The sequence below is a fragment of the Crinia signifera genome, chromosome 9 (assembly GCF_055691185.1).
Source record: "Crinia signifera chromosome 9, ASM5569118v1, whole genome shotgun sequence".
NCBI classification, from domain to species: Eukaryota; Metazoa; Chordata; class Amphibia; order Anura; family Myobatrachidae; genus Crinia; species Crinia signifera.
Genome location: NC_139225.1, coordinates 146719787 through 146734369, shown reverse-complemented (window position 1 = coordinate 146734369; position 14583 = coordinate 146719787).

Below are 14583 nucleotides of genomic sequence, written 5' to 3'. Positions count from 1 at the left end.
CCCACTGGCGGAGGTCAAGACACAGGAAAACAGGAGGCTGGGTAGTGATAGGGGTGTGTGGGCATAAGGGGGACTAAAAAGGAGGGTTGGAGATACTGTGCAGCTTCTGCCAGTGGGTGAGGGTCCAGCGTGGCAGTACAGGAGTACAGGATGGTGGCCCTTAGTCAGTGTCTCCTCTTACTGGGTGGGAGTTCGGGTGCATGAGAGCAGGAGGCTGGGCTATGAGGCATGATAGGGGCATGTGGGCAAAACAGCGTCAGCGACTCCCCAGTGGTGGAAGTTACGGTTCAGGAGAGCAGGAAGCTGGGTAGTGATAGGGGTGTGTGAGTATACGGGGGACTAAAGTGGGGCTTAGGGGTGCTGCCGTGGGTGGATGCCGTGAATTGCGGGAGGGGGGGGTCGCGGGGGGGTGTGGGTACCGCGAATTGTGGGAGGGGGGGCGCGGGGGGTTGCAGTGAATCGCAGGAGGGTGGGTCGCGAGGGCGTGGGGTTGCCGCAATGACAGGAGGGGGGGTCAGGGGTGGGGAATCATGGTAGGGGGGTCGTGGGGGGCACCGTGAACAGCGGGAGGGGGGGCCCGGGGGGTTGGCGCGAATCGTGGGAGGGGGGGTCGCGGGTGCCGCAATCGCAGGAGGTGGGGGGGTGTCACTGGGTGGGACCGCGAATCGCGGGAGTCACCGGGGGTGCCGCGAATTGCGGGGGGTGTGCTGCAAATCGCGGGGGGTGCCGCGAATCGCCACAAGAAAAAATCAACACAGAAAGTTCAACACATGTAAATGTTGACATAAGTGTGGCACTTCATCGGTGTCCATGACGACACATGAGAATGAATATGAAAACATTCAAAAAAAGAAAAATAAATCTTCAAAAACTCATGTCAACCTTTTTCATTGTCGACCATAGCCGTGCCAGTGTTTTGCATGTGCCATTTAATCCTGGGGTTGCCGTGAATCGCGCGCGGGGGTGGGGGGGAGGGAGAAGGTGAGGGGTGTCCGCGAATCACGGGAGGAGGGGTCGTGGGTGGATGCCGTGAATTGCGGGAGGGGGGGTCGCGAGGGGGGGGTGTGGGTGCCGCGAATTGTGGGAGGGGGGGTCGCGGGGGGTTGCAGTGAATCGCGGGAGGGTGGGTCGCGGGGGCCGGGGGGTTGCCGCAATGACAGGAGGGGGGGTCAGGGGTGGGGAATCGCGGTAGGGGGGGTCGTGGGGGGCACCGTGAACCGCGGGAGGGGGGGCCCGGGGGGTTGGCGCGAATCGTGGGAGGGGGGGTCGCGGGGTGCCGCGAATCGCAGGAGGGGGGGTGTCACGGGGTGGGGCCGCGAAACGCGGGAGTCACCGGGGGTGCCGCGAATTGCGGGGGGTGTGCTGCAAATCGCGGGAGGGGGGTCGCGGGGGGTGCCGCGAATTGCCACAAGAAAAAATCAACACAGAAAGGTCAACACATGTAAATGTTGACATAAGTGTGGCACTTCATTGGTGTCCATGTCGACACATGAGAATGAATATGAAAACATTGAAAAAGTGAAAAATAAATCTTGTCAACCTTTTTCATTGTCGACCATTGCCATGTCAGTGTTTTGCATGTGCCATTTAATCGTGGGGATGCCGTGAATGGGGGGGGGGGGGGGGAGGTGCATACCCAACATGTCCCTCTCCAGGAGGGACACATTGCTCTGTTTCTGGACTTTCTTCTTAATTTATGGATTACCATCACCTGTGCTTAAACACCTTTCTTATCAATTACCCTGTTTAAAACAGGTGATGACAATCATAAATTAAGATGGAAGTCCACAACCCAGCGTTACAGCTCCAGACACACTTTGAGTGACAGATGTAGCCAAATATATAAGAGATGTGGAAAAAGACCGTCGTTTTGCACTACTTACAGCAGCTACTCTATAAGACCTCCCTGTTAGTGAAGGTCAAAATAGAAATGTGTACCGGTATTGGATATAGAGAGCGCTAGATAGAAACCTCCACCTTACTGTGACATTCAATAGTGGATTCAAAATTTTGTGATTTGTAAACAAATTTTTTTTAAAAATAAATTATATAGTCGATGTCAGACACTATTCACATAAAACATAGTAAAATTATAATACAAGCATTTCCAGTGAGTCGAGACCCAACGCGTTTCGCCGGTAAACGGCTTCCTCAGGGGTAGTTGACTCGGGATTCAGAGCTTAGGAAGGTCTAAGAAAGAGTTTTTAAAAAAACTTCTTATGACGCTCGGATGACGTCCTATGATGTTGAAAGATCTGTCATACAGATGTCTGTCAAATGCTTATGCGGGTGGCGCTGTCCAAAGATTTGGAAAAAAACAGAGGTGTGTGAATAGCTCCTTACAAGTGTCTGCTTTTCAGAATATAGGATATATATATATAAATAAACTATGAACCTATACAATACAGTTTATACATGAAAAGAAACAGAGTTACATAGATTAGCAATGCAGATTCGGCTAACTTACACGACTGGCACAAATAAGGAAATATATCAATTACCGTCAAGAGAAGCAATTACCACGGCCGGATACAAATCCCAGGTCCCTGGGTATGTGTTCTGGATAGATCACATAATGCCCTTGGATCCCACGCTTGGTCTTTTTTAAAGCAAAGGGGAGTGGGGTCAGATTGAATGATCATTGGGTACAAGAAAGGGGCCTAGGCAGCTCTTCATTGGCTCTCAGCTTCACGGGGACGTCTTCCTGTGAGATGGGAATCTCGTCAAACCATGCTGGATTCTTTGTTCAGGCCAGTTATTAATAACAACATTGGGGGTTTAATCAGTGAGTTCCACACAAACAGAGAAAACAAAAGGGGACATATCTTAAAGAATTTACCATTAATGTTTCACGTCCGACCTTGGTAGTTACGTTTAAGCTAATAATACACAAATGGCGTAATGGAATTGCGCAGAGGACGGTCACAATACCTTAATGGAGATGCAATTTCGTTTTCCACAGTCCACCCTTTGACAGTAAAAAAAACCAGTCACATTTCACAATTAATAATTCATAATTTTGCATTAATTTCCATATTTCATAAAAATTTCAATTTTTTTTTTTAAATTTTAATTGACAGAGATTCGTGAAGCATGGATCGTGTGTGTATGTGCAGTAAGAGGGGGTGTATTATTTTTGCGCTATGGCTAATCCAAGATTAATAATAAATGGGGGGGAGTACATTTACTTACTGCCGGCATGTCCAAACCATGGCCCTGCAACAGTTGGAGGGCCACAGCCCAGACACGCCTGACTTAATGATACATTATTTTAAATGCTTATGTCTGAACATAATCGTCCCCCCCCCCCCCCATATAGAAACGGTATCCGAATGATAGGCCGACACTAGCAAAATGTTGACATTTGAAAATGTCGAGATGAGTTTTTCACCCTTTTTTTTCCCTGTTGATGGGACTTTTCCCATGCCCGAAGCACGCCCCGTGAAACGATTGGGGTTCGTGTTGACATTGACACCAAAAAATTGTGAAAAACTCACTTCGACTTTTTAATGTCAACCTTTACGAATTGCCATTGCGCCTGTAGACATATTGACTTTTGACAGAGACACTATCGACCCTTTGATCCACACCCCATAGAAACCTAGAATGTAATGGCAGATCAGAACCACTTGGCCCATCTAGTCTGCCCATGTATGCACTTATGGTGGCCATACACTTATGGGATTTGGCCCGATTTCACCCAAATCCTACGGAGCAGCCCGAGAAATTCGGTCAAGTTGCCAAGTCGCGCGTGTTTGACATTGGATTCGAACCGGTGCGCAGCCACGTGCACCTCGATTCCAGAGATTGAACCTTCTGCTCCCATAAGATAATTTGGAATTGCTGCCTTCAGTGCACGTCGCGGCTTCATCTTATTTATCGCATCAAATGTCCCTTGAATTCCCCCCAACAGCTCACCGCGAGTCCTTCAGTGCTATAGATTGTAAGCGTACGAGCAGGGCCCTCCTATCTCCAAGTCGGTTTGTTTCTACCCAGTTTCTATAATAACTGTTTCCTATTGTGAAGCGCAACGGAATCTGCTGCTCTATATAAGAAACTGTAAATAAAATATATACGTGCGATAAATCGCCAAATCGGAGGAAGGGCTGCTGGGGAGGCTAAGGGAAAATCAGGTCCGACTTGTGCCTCAGACAGGTCAGGCTGGTGTATGGGGACTAGTGGACTTTATTTTGGGCTTCTGAGACTAGAGTGCACATTTCCTAACATTATAAAATGACTGTACAGGTTCATCTGTCAGTAAATGTGCGCTTGTAACCCGGATGCCAACTGGATACGGTCAGTAGGTCGACACGGCTTAGGTTGACACGTGAAATACTGTAGGTCAACATGGCCAGCAGGTCCACACAAGCATTAGGTGTCCTGATGACTCACCAGCCCCTTCTGTATCTTCAGCCCATCATTTCCTGACCAGCTCCAGCTCATTTGTGTCTACCCAGCCACCTCTCCAGCTGCCTGGTGATTCACCAGCTCCCTTGTGTCTCTCCAGCCCCCTTCTGTATCTTCAGCCCTCCATTGACTCACCAGCTCCAGCTACCTTGTGTCTCTCCAGTCCCCTTCTGTATCTTCAGTGCCCAATACCCTGTGTAGTTCATTGGTGACCCCGTGTAATGGGGCAGTATGGTAAGCCTAGCTAAAGATGGCATTGCCCACAATGTGCTATTTCCATAATGTATTCTATAATGTATCGCATTCAACAGATCTGTGTATAAGCAGATTGGCCAAACCTCCATTAGCTGCGTTCTTGGAGGTTTGAACGCAAAACCTGCATTGATGCTTCCAGCCCCCTATTCCATTATAATTACCATCCAACGCCATATCCTATGTCACATCGGCCATTCCGGGAGGTTAGGCAACCCTGCATTATGAAGCTTGATCCATCTTGCCCTAAGGGGTAAATTTACTAAAATTCTAAGAATTAAAAGAGGTGATGTTGCCAATAGCAACCCATCAGATTATGTCTATCATTTTGTAGGATGCAATACAGAAATGATAGGCCGATAGGTTGCTAGGGACAACATCACCTTTTTTTAATATTTGGAAGATTTACTAAACTTACCCCGCAAACTAAATGCATGCTGCAATACTACAAGCATCACGTGCAGCGGGGGTGTCGTCCTCTCTCACATCCCCCAAATTCCAACCAGGCTGAAGGTGGCTTCTTATTCATTTCTTATTCGAGCTCCAGCTTCTTATTCAGGACAATCATTTTTACAAGGGTTAATGAGTCTTGGACCACAAATTTTACACCAGAAATCCACACGGGGGGGTCACGTACATATGACACACTTGCAATTTATTTTGACCAACAAGGATTTGGGCAGAAATAGGGCACTAAAGTGGGCATGGGTCCCAGATTTCATTTCATTCTGCCCGGCTGTCATATCGCTTCCGTTCTGTCAGCTGAGCCGGCATGCAAAAGCATCGACTGCGGGTCGGGGGGCAGTGGTACGGCGACCTGCAATATATTTCTTACATGTACGCGGTACCCCATTACTTGCACCACTGATTTATATTAAAGTATATCAAATTTAAACTGATTATACATTAATGTATGGTTTACATTATTTGATCTGACCTGTTTAACCCTTGCAAACTACAGCTACTTTGTCCATTCAACCAAATCTGTTGCCCATGCCAACTTTACTGCCTATTTTGATGCCAAAATGCCTGTAGGTGAAAGAAAATTTTTGATGTGTGATATTTAAGTGACCCCCCTGTGCGGGTTTCAAGTGTCATACTGTTTGACCAACGCTGTTTAAGCCTTCTTCAAAATAATGAAATATGGGACCCATGCCCATTGTATCACCCGATTTCATACCCTCCAACTGTACCGATTTTGCCGGTACAGTACCGTTTTTTAACAGTCTGTACCGGCAAAATCATTTTGTACCGAATGTACCGTTTTTTTTCCGTTTTTTTTTAACTGATTCAGAATACAAAGAACAAAAAACTACAACTCCCGAAGTGCTGTGCGGGATGACGGGTGAAGTAGGAGGGCAAGACTTGCTAACTGACAGCTCTGATTGGTGGGGAAGGACGGAGCGGTCGCTAGCCCGTGAGCACTTGTGTCCCCTCCAGTGCCTATCTAGTCCACCCCCTCTGCCGGGGACCGGCTTCCTTCCCTTCCCCCCAAGAGGTCACAGGTCGCTCCATACCCCACAGCACAGCCGTATTAATGGCCCCCCTGCTGCCGCTCGGCTCCACCTGCACTGCTATGCGGCGCCGGCTCAGCGGTCACTCAGCACAGCAGGGAGCGGGATGAAGAGAGATCGGATCTGCATCACTGCTCTAGCTCCCTGCGGCGCCGTGTAGCAGTACAGGGGGATAGCGTGTAGGCAGTAGGCACCAGCCTGCAGCTCAGTCAGTGACTGACAAATGAGGAAGTGTGCAGGCAAGCAAGCAGGAGGCGTGATCCTGGCCAACATATGCAGCAAGCCTCCTGGTTGGAGGCGAGGCAGAGAAGATCCACTCTTCTCCTGTGTAAATCCTGGCTGCCTTATGTCCCCCAGGGCCACTGTGTTACCACTGTCTCGGGCCAAAAGAATAATATGGGGGGAAAAAAACTGCCCAGTACACATTTGGAAAGGGGGTGTGACCACACCCACTTTACCCATGACCACGGCCAATTTGCCTGTGGTCACGCCCCTTTCCCAAATGTGTACCGATTTCTGACCCTCAAATGTTGGAGGGTATGCGGTTTCTGCCCAAATCCTTGTTGGTCAAAAGAATTTGCAAGTGGGTCATATGTACGTGACCCCCCTGTGTGGATTTCAAGTGTAATATTTTTTGACCAACACTGTTTAACCCTTGCAGGACAACAGCTACTTAGTCAAAATGATGACATCCGGGACCCATGCCCACTTTAGTGCCCTATTTCTGCCAAAATCCATGTTGATCAAAATAAATTGCAAGTGGGTCATATGTAAGTGACCCCCCTGTGTGGATTTCTGGTGTAACATTTGTGGTCCAAGACTTATTAACCCTTGTGAAAGTGATTGTCCCGAATAAGAAGCTGGAGACGAGGCTGAAGTTGGCTTCTTATTCGGCCAGCTTCTTATTCAGGACAATCACTTTTACAAGGGTTAATGAATCTTGGACCACAAATTTGACTGCAGAAATCAACACAGGGGGGTCACGTACATATGACCCACTAGCAATTTCTTTTGACCAACAAGGATTTGGGCAGAAAATGGGCACAAAAATGGGCATGGGTCCCAGATATCATTTTGAATAAGTAGCTGGTGTTCTGCAAGGGTTAAACAGCGTTGGTCAAAAAATATTACACTTGGAATCCACACAGGGGGGTCACTTACATATGACCCACTTGCCATTTATTTTGACCAACAAGGATTTGGGCAGTAATAGGGCAGTAAATTGGGCATGGGTCCCAGATTTCATCATTTTGAATAAGTAGCTGGTGTCCTGCAAGGGTTAAACAGCGTTGGTCAAAAAATATTACACTGAAAACCCGCACAGGGGGGTCACTTACATATGACCCACTTGCCATTTCTTTTGACCAACAAGGATTTGGGCAGTAATAGGGCAGTAAAGTGGGCATGGGTCACAGATTTGCTATTTTGAATAAGTAGCTGGTGTTCTGCAAGGGTTAAACAGCGTTGGTCAAACAGTATGACACTTGAAATCCGCACAGGGGGGTCACTTACATATGACCCACTTGCAATTTCTTTTGACCAACAAGGATTTGGGTAGAAATTTGGCACGAAACTGGGCATAGGTCCCAGATGTCATTATTTTGAATAAGTAGCTGGTGTCCTGCAAGGGTTAAATAGTGTTGGTCAAAACATATTACACTTGGAATCCACACAGGGGGGTCACATACATATGACCCACTTGCAATTTCTTTTGACCAACAAGGATTTGGGCAGAAATAGGGCACTAAAATGGGCATGGGTCCCAGATGTCATCATTTTGAATAAGTAGCTGGTGTCCTGCGAGGGTTAAACAGCGTTGGTCAAAAAATATTACACTGGAAACCTGCACAGGGGGGTCACGTACATATGACCCACTTGCAATTTCTTTTGACCAACAAGGATTTGGGTAGAAATTGGGCACGAAACTGGGCATAGGTCCCAGATGTCATTATATTGAATAAGTAGCTGGTGTCCTGCAAGGGTTAAACAGTGTTGGTCAAAAAATATTACACTTGGAATCCACACAGGGGGGTCACCTACATATGACCCACTTGCCATTTCTTTTGACCAACAAGGATTTGGGCAGTAAATTGGGCATGGGTCCCAGATTATATCATTTTGAATAAGTAGCTGGTGTCCTGCAAGGGTTAAACAGCGTTGGTCAACAAATATTACACTGGAAACCCACACAGGTATGTCACTTACATATGACCCACTTGCCATTTCTTTTGACCAACAAGGATTTGGGCAGAAAATAAACACTAAAATCGTCATAGGTCCCAGATGTCATCATTTTGAATAAGTAGCTGGTGTCCTGCAAGGGTTAAACAGCGTTGGTCAAACAGTATAACATTTGAAACCCACAGAGGGGGGTCACGTACATATCACACACCAAAAAATTTCTATGACCTACAGGCATTGTGGCATCAAAATAGGCAGTAAAGTTGGCATGGGCAACAGATTGTTTGAATGGACAAAGTATCTGTAGTGTGCAAGGGTTTAACAGGCCTGGTTAAATGTGTACCATACATTAATGTATAATCAGTTTCAACTTTATATACTTTAATATAAATCAGTGGTGCAAGTAATGGGGTACGGCGTGGTACGGCGTACCTGTAAGAAATATATTGCAGGTCGCCGTACCACTGCCCCCGACCCGCAGCCAATGCTTTTGCAAGCTGGCTCACCTGACAGAACAGAAGCGATATGACAGCCGGGCACAGTGGTGGGCTGCCCAGCTGTCTTCTGAGCAGGTCCACGGCTATTTGAAATATTGCCATCCAATAGGAGATCGCGGCCCGGCAGCCAATCAGGAGCTGCTCCTATTGGCTGGTGACCCAGCGCTATATTTCAAATAACCATGGACCTGATCAGAAGACATCCCGGCTCGTAACATATCCGGCTCGTGAATCACGAGCCAATCGGAGCTGCCGGCACGTCATTTTAAATAGCTGCACCGTGGAGTCGCGGACGGATTGACCTGCTCTAAGAGAGACAGCCGGGTTTCCAATGCTCTTCCAAGGGGAGACCTGTGGAAGCAAATTATACTCACGGGGCTCACGGGACTGATCCATGCAGGTTTCTGCCAAATACGGCAGGAAAATGAAGTGTATTTTCCTGGCGTATTTAGACGGCAATTAGCGGCCGTTTACAGCTAATTAGCGGCCATATTTTACGTAAATAGTAAACTAGGAATCACCATTCATTTGAATGGTGATTGCTATTCGTATTTTCCGATGGCGTATACATTCGTATTTGTAAATACAAATACGAATACAAATTTACGTATTTTCAGGATAGTAAATCCTAAAAATACGTATACTCCTAAAAATTTGTATTTTACTATACAAATTTTTTAGGTGTATTAGCCTTAGTAAATTTTCCCCATTATGTCCCTCACAGTATTGCACACTTCACATTATGCCCCACACCAGTGCTTAAAGTGGTCCTGGTGATGTGGTGGAACACACTTCCCCACCGCCTCTCCCCCCCCCCCCCCCCCCCCAATATGTCTCAGCCGGGGTGGGTGGTAGGTGTTTGTCACCCCCTGCAATCTCTAAATTTATGCTCTATCTCACATACCTGTCAGTGGCGTAACTATAAAATCTGCTCCCCTAAGCCAAAAAAGTGGTTCAGTGGGGTTTCGTTGGTTTTCCGGGCTCTTGGTACTAACAGTGCTGGCTGCTGTACCCGGACTCTGACGCCTGTCAGAGAATGGGGCGCCTGCAGGGGTGTGCAAAAGAGAACGCCGTCCGGCGGACACTGCTGGAGCTGGTCTCCCTCTACAGATTGCTGCCGCCCGCCCTTTTTTCCTAGTCCCGTACTCACCTCCTGTTGCACGTCTGGGTCTTCGGCTGGTGCAGTCTCTGTCTTGCTGGTGCACGCACGGAGTTTCAGCTTTCAAGGGGTGCAGCTGCCGCTGGTACGGATGGCTTGGTGTGATATTAGCAATGCTAATATACAGGGCGAGCGGCAGCAACCTGTAGAAGGAGACCAGCTCCAGCAGTGTCCGCCAGACGGCGTTCCCTTCTGCACACTCCTCCAGACACAGAGCCGGGAGGGAGCGAGGACGCGGGGCCCGCGGCGCAGCAGCCCACCCGCGGCCATCTTGTTTTCTGACATAATGCCAGTTCGCCGCAGCTGACAGGTGCCCGCAGCCCACCAGCTGACAGGCGCCCACCACAGCGCTGCTCCTCCAAGCCACCACTGGGGCTGCCTCACGGTGGCTACACCACTGATACCTGTGAAAAGAATAATGCCCACATAATGCCACCCTTATTGCAAATTATGCCCCACAGTGCAAAACAACCCAATACAACAAAAAACAGGATAGTGTGCACCAAAGATGTGCCGCAAAAATTTAGGGCATGGCTTTGTACGACAGGGGATTATGCATACCGTAATGCCCATTCCACATTATGCCACACACAGTAATGCCCATTGCACAATATATCACACACGGTAGTGCCTCTTACATATTATGCCACATAAGTGCCACTTACCTACATGCTCATTGCTAGGGTTTTCTGGCACAATGCCAGGAGTTAGATGCTCAGTGCCAGGGGTTACATGCTCAGTGCCAGGGTTTTTTTCCTCGATGCCGGGGTTTCATGCACTGTACCATGGGTCACATGCACGGTGCCAGGGGTAACATGCACAGTGCCAGGGGTAACATGCACAGTGCCAGGGGTAACATGTACAGTGCCAGTTGTAACATTCACAGTGCCAGGGGTAACATGCACAGTGCCAGGGGTAACATGCACAGTGCCAGGGGTAACATGCACAGTGCCAGGGGTTAAATACATTGCGCCACTGTGTGGTTAAGGCGACAGCCGGGCAGAGCAGTGGAAACCCGGATGTCTCTCTTAGAGCAGGTCCATCTGTCTGCGACTCCACGGCGCAGCTATTTAAAATGACGTGCCGGCAGCTCCGATTGGCTGTGATTCACGAGCCGGACATGTCACGAGCTGGGATATCTTCTGAACAGGTCCATGGTTATTTGAAATATAGCGCCGGGTCACCAGCCAATAGGAGCTGCTCCTGATTGGGTCGGGGGGAAGTGGTACGGCAATCTGCAATATATTTCTTACAGGTACGCCGTACCACGCGGTACCCCATTACTTGCACCACTGATTTCTATTAAAGTATATAAAGTTTAAACTGATTATACATTAATGTATGGTTTACATTATTTGACCAGACGTGTTTAACCCTTGCAAACTACAGCTACTTTGTCCATTCAAACAAATCTGTTGCCCATGCCAACTTTACTGCCTATTTTGCCAAAATGCCTGTAGGTCAAAGAAAATTTTTGGTGTGTGATATGTCAGTGACCCCCCTGTGTGGGTTTCAAGTGTCATACTGTTTGACCAACGCTGTTTAACCCTTGCAGAACACCAGCTACTTATTCAAAATGATATCTGGGACACATGCCCATTTTTGGGCCCATTTTCTGCCCAAATCCTTGTTGGTCAAAAGAAATTGCAAGTGGGTCATATGTACGTGACCCCCCTGTGCGGGTTTCAAGTGTAATATGTTTTGACCAACACTGTTTAACCCTTGCAGGTGACCAGCTACTTATTCAAAATGATGACATCTGGGACCTATGCCCAGTTTGGTGCCCAATTTCTACCCAAATCCTTGTCGGTCAAAAGAAATTGCAAGTGGGTCATATGTACCTGACCCCCCTGTGCAGGTTTCAAGTGTCATACTGTTTGACCAACGCTGTTTAACCCTTGCAGGACACCAGCTACTTATTCAAAATGATGACTTCTGGGACCCATGCCCATTTAAGTGCCCTATTTCTGCCCAAATCCTTGTTGGTCAAAATAAATGGCAAGGGGGTCATATGTAAGTGAACCCCCTGTGCGGGTTTCCAGTGTAATATTTGCTGACCAACGCTGTTTAACCCTTGCAGGACACCAGCTACTTATTCAAAATAATTACATCTGGGACCTATGCCCAGTTTCGTGCCCAATTTCTACCCAAATTCTTGTCGGTCAAAAGAAATTGCAAGTGGGTCATATGTACCTGACCCCCCTGTGCAGGTTTCAAGTGTCATACTGTTTGACCAACGCTGTTTAACCCTTGCAGGACACCAGCTACTTATTCAAAATAATGACATCTGGGACCCATGCCCATTTTAGTGCCCTATTTCTGCCCAAATCCTTGTTGGTCAAAAGAAATTGCAAGTGGGTCATATGTAGGTGACCCCCCTGTGTGGATTCCAAGTGTAAAATTTTTTGACCAACGGTGTTTAACCCTTGCAGGACACCAGCTACTTATTCAAAATGATGACATCTAGGACCCATGCCCATTTTAGTGCCCTATTTCTGCCCAAATCCTTGTTGGTCAAAATAAATGGCAAGCGGGTCATATGTAAGTGACCCTCCTGTGCAGGTTTCCAGTGTAATATTTGCTGACCAACGCTGTTTAACCCTTGCAGGAACCCAGCTACTTATTCAAAATTATGAAATCTGGGACCTATGCCCACTGTAGTGCCCATTTTCTGCCCAAATCCTTGTTGGTCAAAACAAATGGCAAGTGGGTCATATGTAAGTGACCCCCCTGTGCGGGTTTCCAGTGTAATATTTTTTGACCAACACTGTTTAACCCTTGCAGGACACCAGCTACTTATTCAAAATGATGAAATCTGGGACCCATGCCCACTTTAGCAGAGCCGGCCCTAGCCTAAATGACGCCCTAGGCAAGATTTTGGTTGGTGCCCCCTACCACCGCCACTAGTTCCGCCTCTGACCCTGCTCCCCTTTCCCAGTACCATCAACAGTCATCATAGCAGTCATCATTTTGGTGCTTCTACCTGCAATATTTTAAATAGAAACAGTGCACACATTTGGTGCGCAGCCCAAACAGGGGTGTGTTTTTGCTGGGAAGGGGCATGGCCACACAATAGTACCCCCAATTCACATTATGTCACACAGCAGTGCAACTTTATTCACATTATATCATGCGATGGTGTCCCTTATTCACGTTACATCACACAGTAGTAGCACTTTACCTTATATACATTTTTCCTCACATTATTCACATTATACCCTTAGAAAAAAATTCTGAGAAAATATTGTATTTTAAGCACCTCCATGGCCATACTGCAACCCAGCACAAAGGAGTGTGTGCTGGGCAGAGGAGAAGAGCTTCAGCTGCTGCTGACTTAAGGGGAGGGGGCCCGGGGCCCCCAATGGGCCCTTCCATCAGACTTTGGCCTGGGTAATTTGTACCCCCTACCCCTTTCTCTCAGCATCCCTGATAATACCACACAGTAATGCCCCTTACACATGACACACATTATTAATGTCCTTATAACCATAATGCCCCTTACACATTATGCCAACCTTATTAATGCCCTTCATACACATAATGACACACATAATGCCCCTTACACATATGTTGCACATTATTAATGCCCTTATACACATGACACACATAATGCCTGTTACACATATGTCGCACATTAATAATGCGTTTATACATGACACAAATAATGCCCCTTACACATATGCCGAACACTATTGCACAGCCAACCCACCCGCAGACAGCACTCTTACAGCCGCTAACACTGTGGCCTCTGCTTGGATACAGATGTTTCCTTATACATCTTGACTCAATAGGCCATGCAGCTCCTGGCCAGTTCTGCTAACGTTGGGTGCCTTTTTTGCTGAAACTTCGTCTTATTTGCATTGTTATGACCAGCACACACAAGGAGCTTCCAATGATTAAAATAATATGCGGCATGCCTATATTCTGTGAGCGACTGTGGCTGTACAGTACCTGCATACAGAATGCTATGTTACAGTGATTTCCATGAATACACTATTTCATATGCAGATACAGCCTCACTCACACACAGAATATAGGCATGCTGCATATCATTTTAATCAGCAGAAGCTGCTGATGCCCCTAGGCATTCCAAATGCCCTAGGCAATTGCCTAGTTGGCCTATGTCTAAGGCCGGCTCTGCACTTTAGTGCCCTATTTCTTCCCAAATCCTTGTTGGTCAAAAGAAATTGCAAGTGGGTCATATGTAAGTGACCCCCCTGTGTGGGTTTCTGGTGTAACATTTGTGGTCCAAGACTTATTAACCCTTGTGAAAGTGATTGTCCTGAATAAGAAGCTGGAGCTCGAATAAGAAGCCAACTTCAGCCTCGTCAAATTCCAGCTCTGGTTTTCCTTTTACTTTACTCATTGCTCGCTGCAATCAACAGTTCATGGAGAGGAAAAAAGCAGCGCCTCTCCCATTGGTTGCCTGCGGGCCCCGCCCCGCTCCGCTCCGATGACGGACAGCTCGGGCAGAGCGTGTTGTGGGCGGATCTTTATATTCAGCGCGGAAGTCAGCGGCGCCGGACACGCGGTGAGTGGTGGTTGTGGGCGGATCTTTATATTCAGCGCGGAA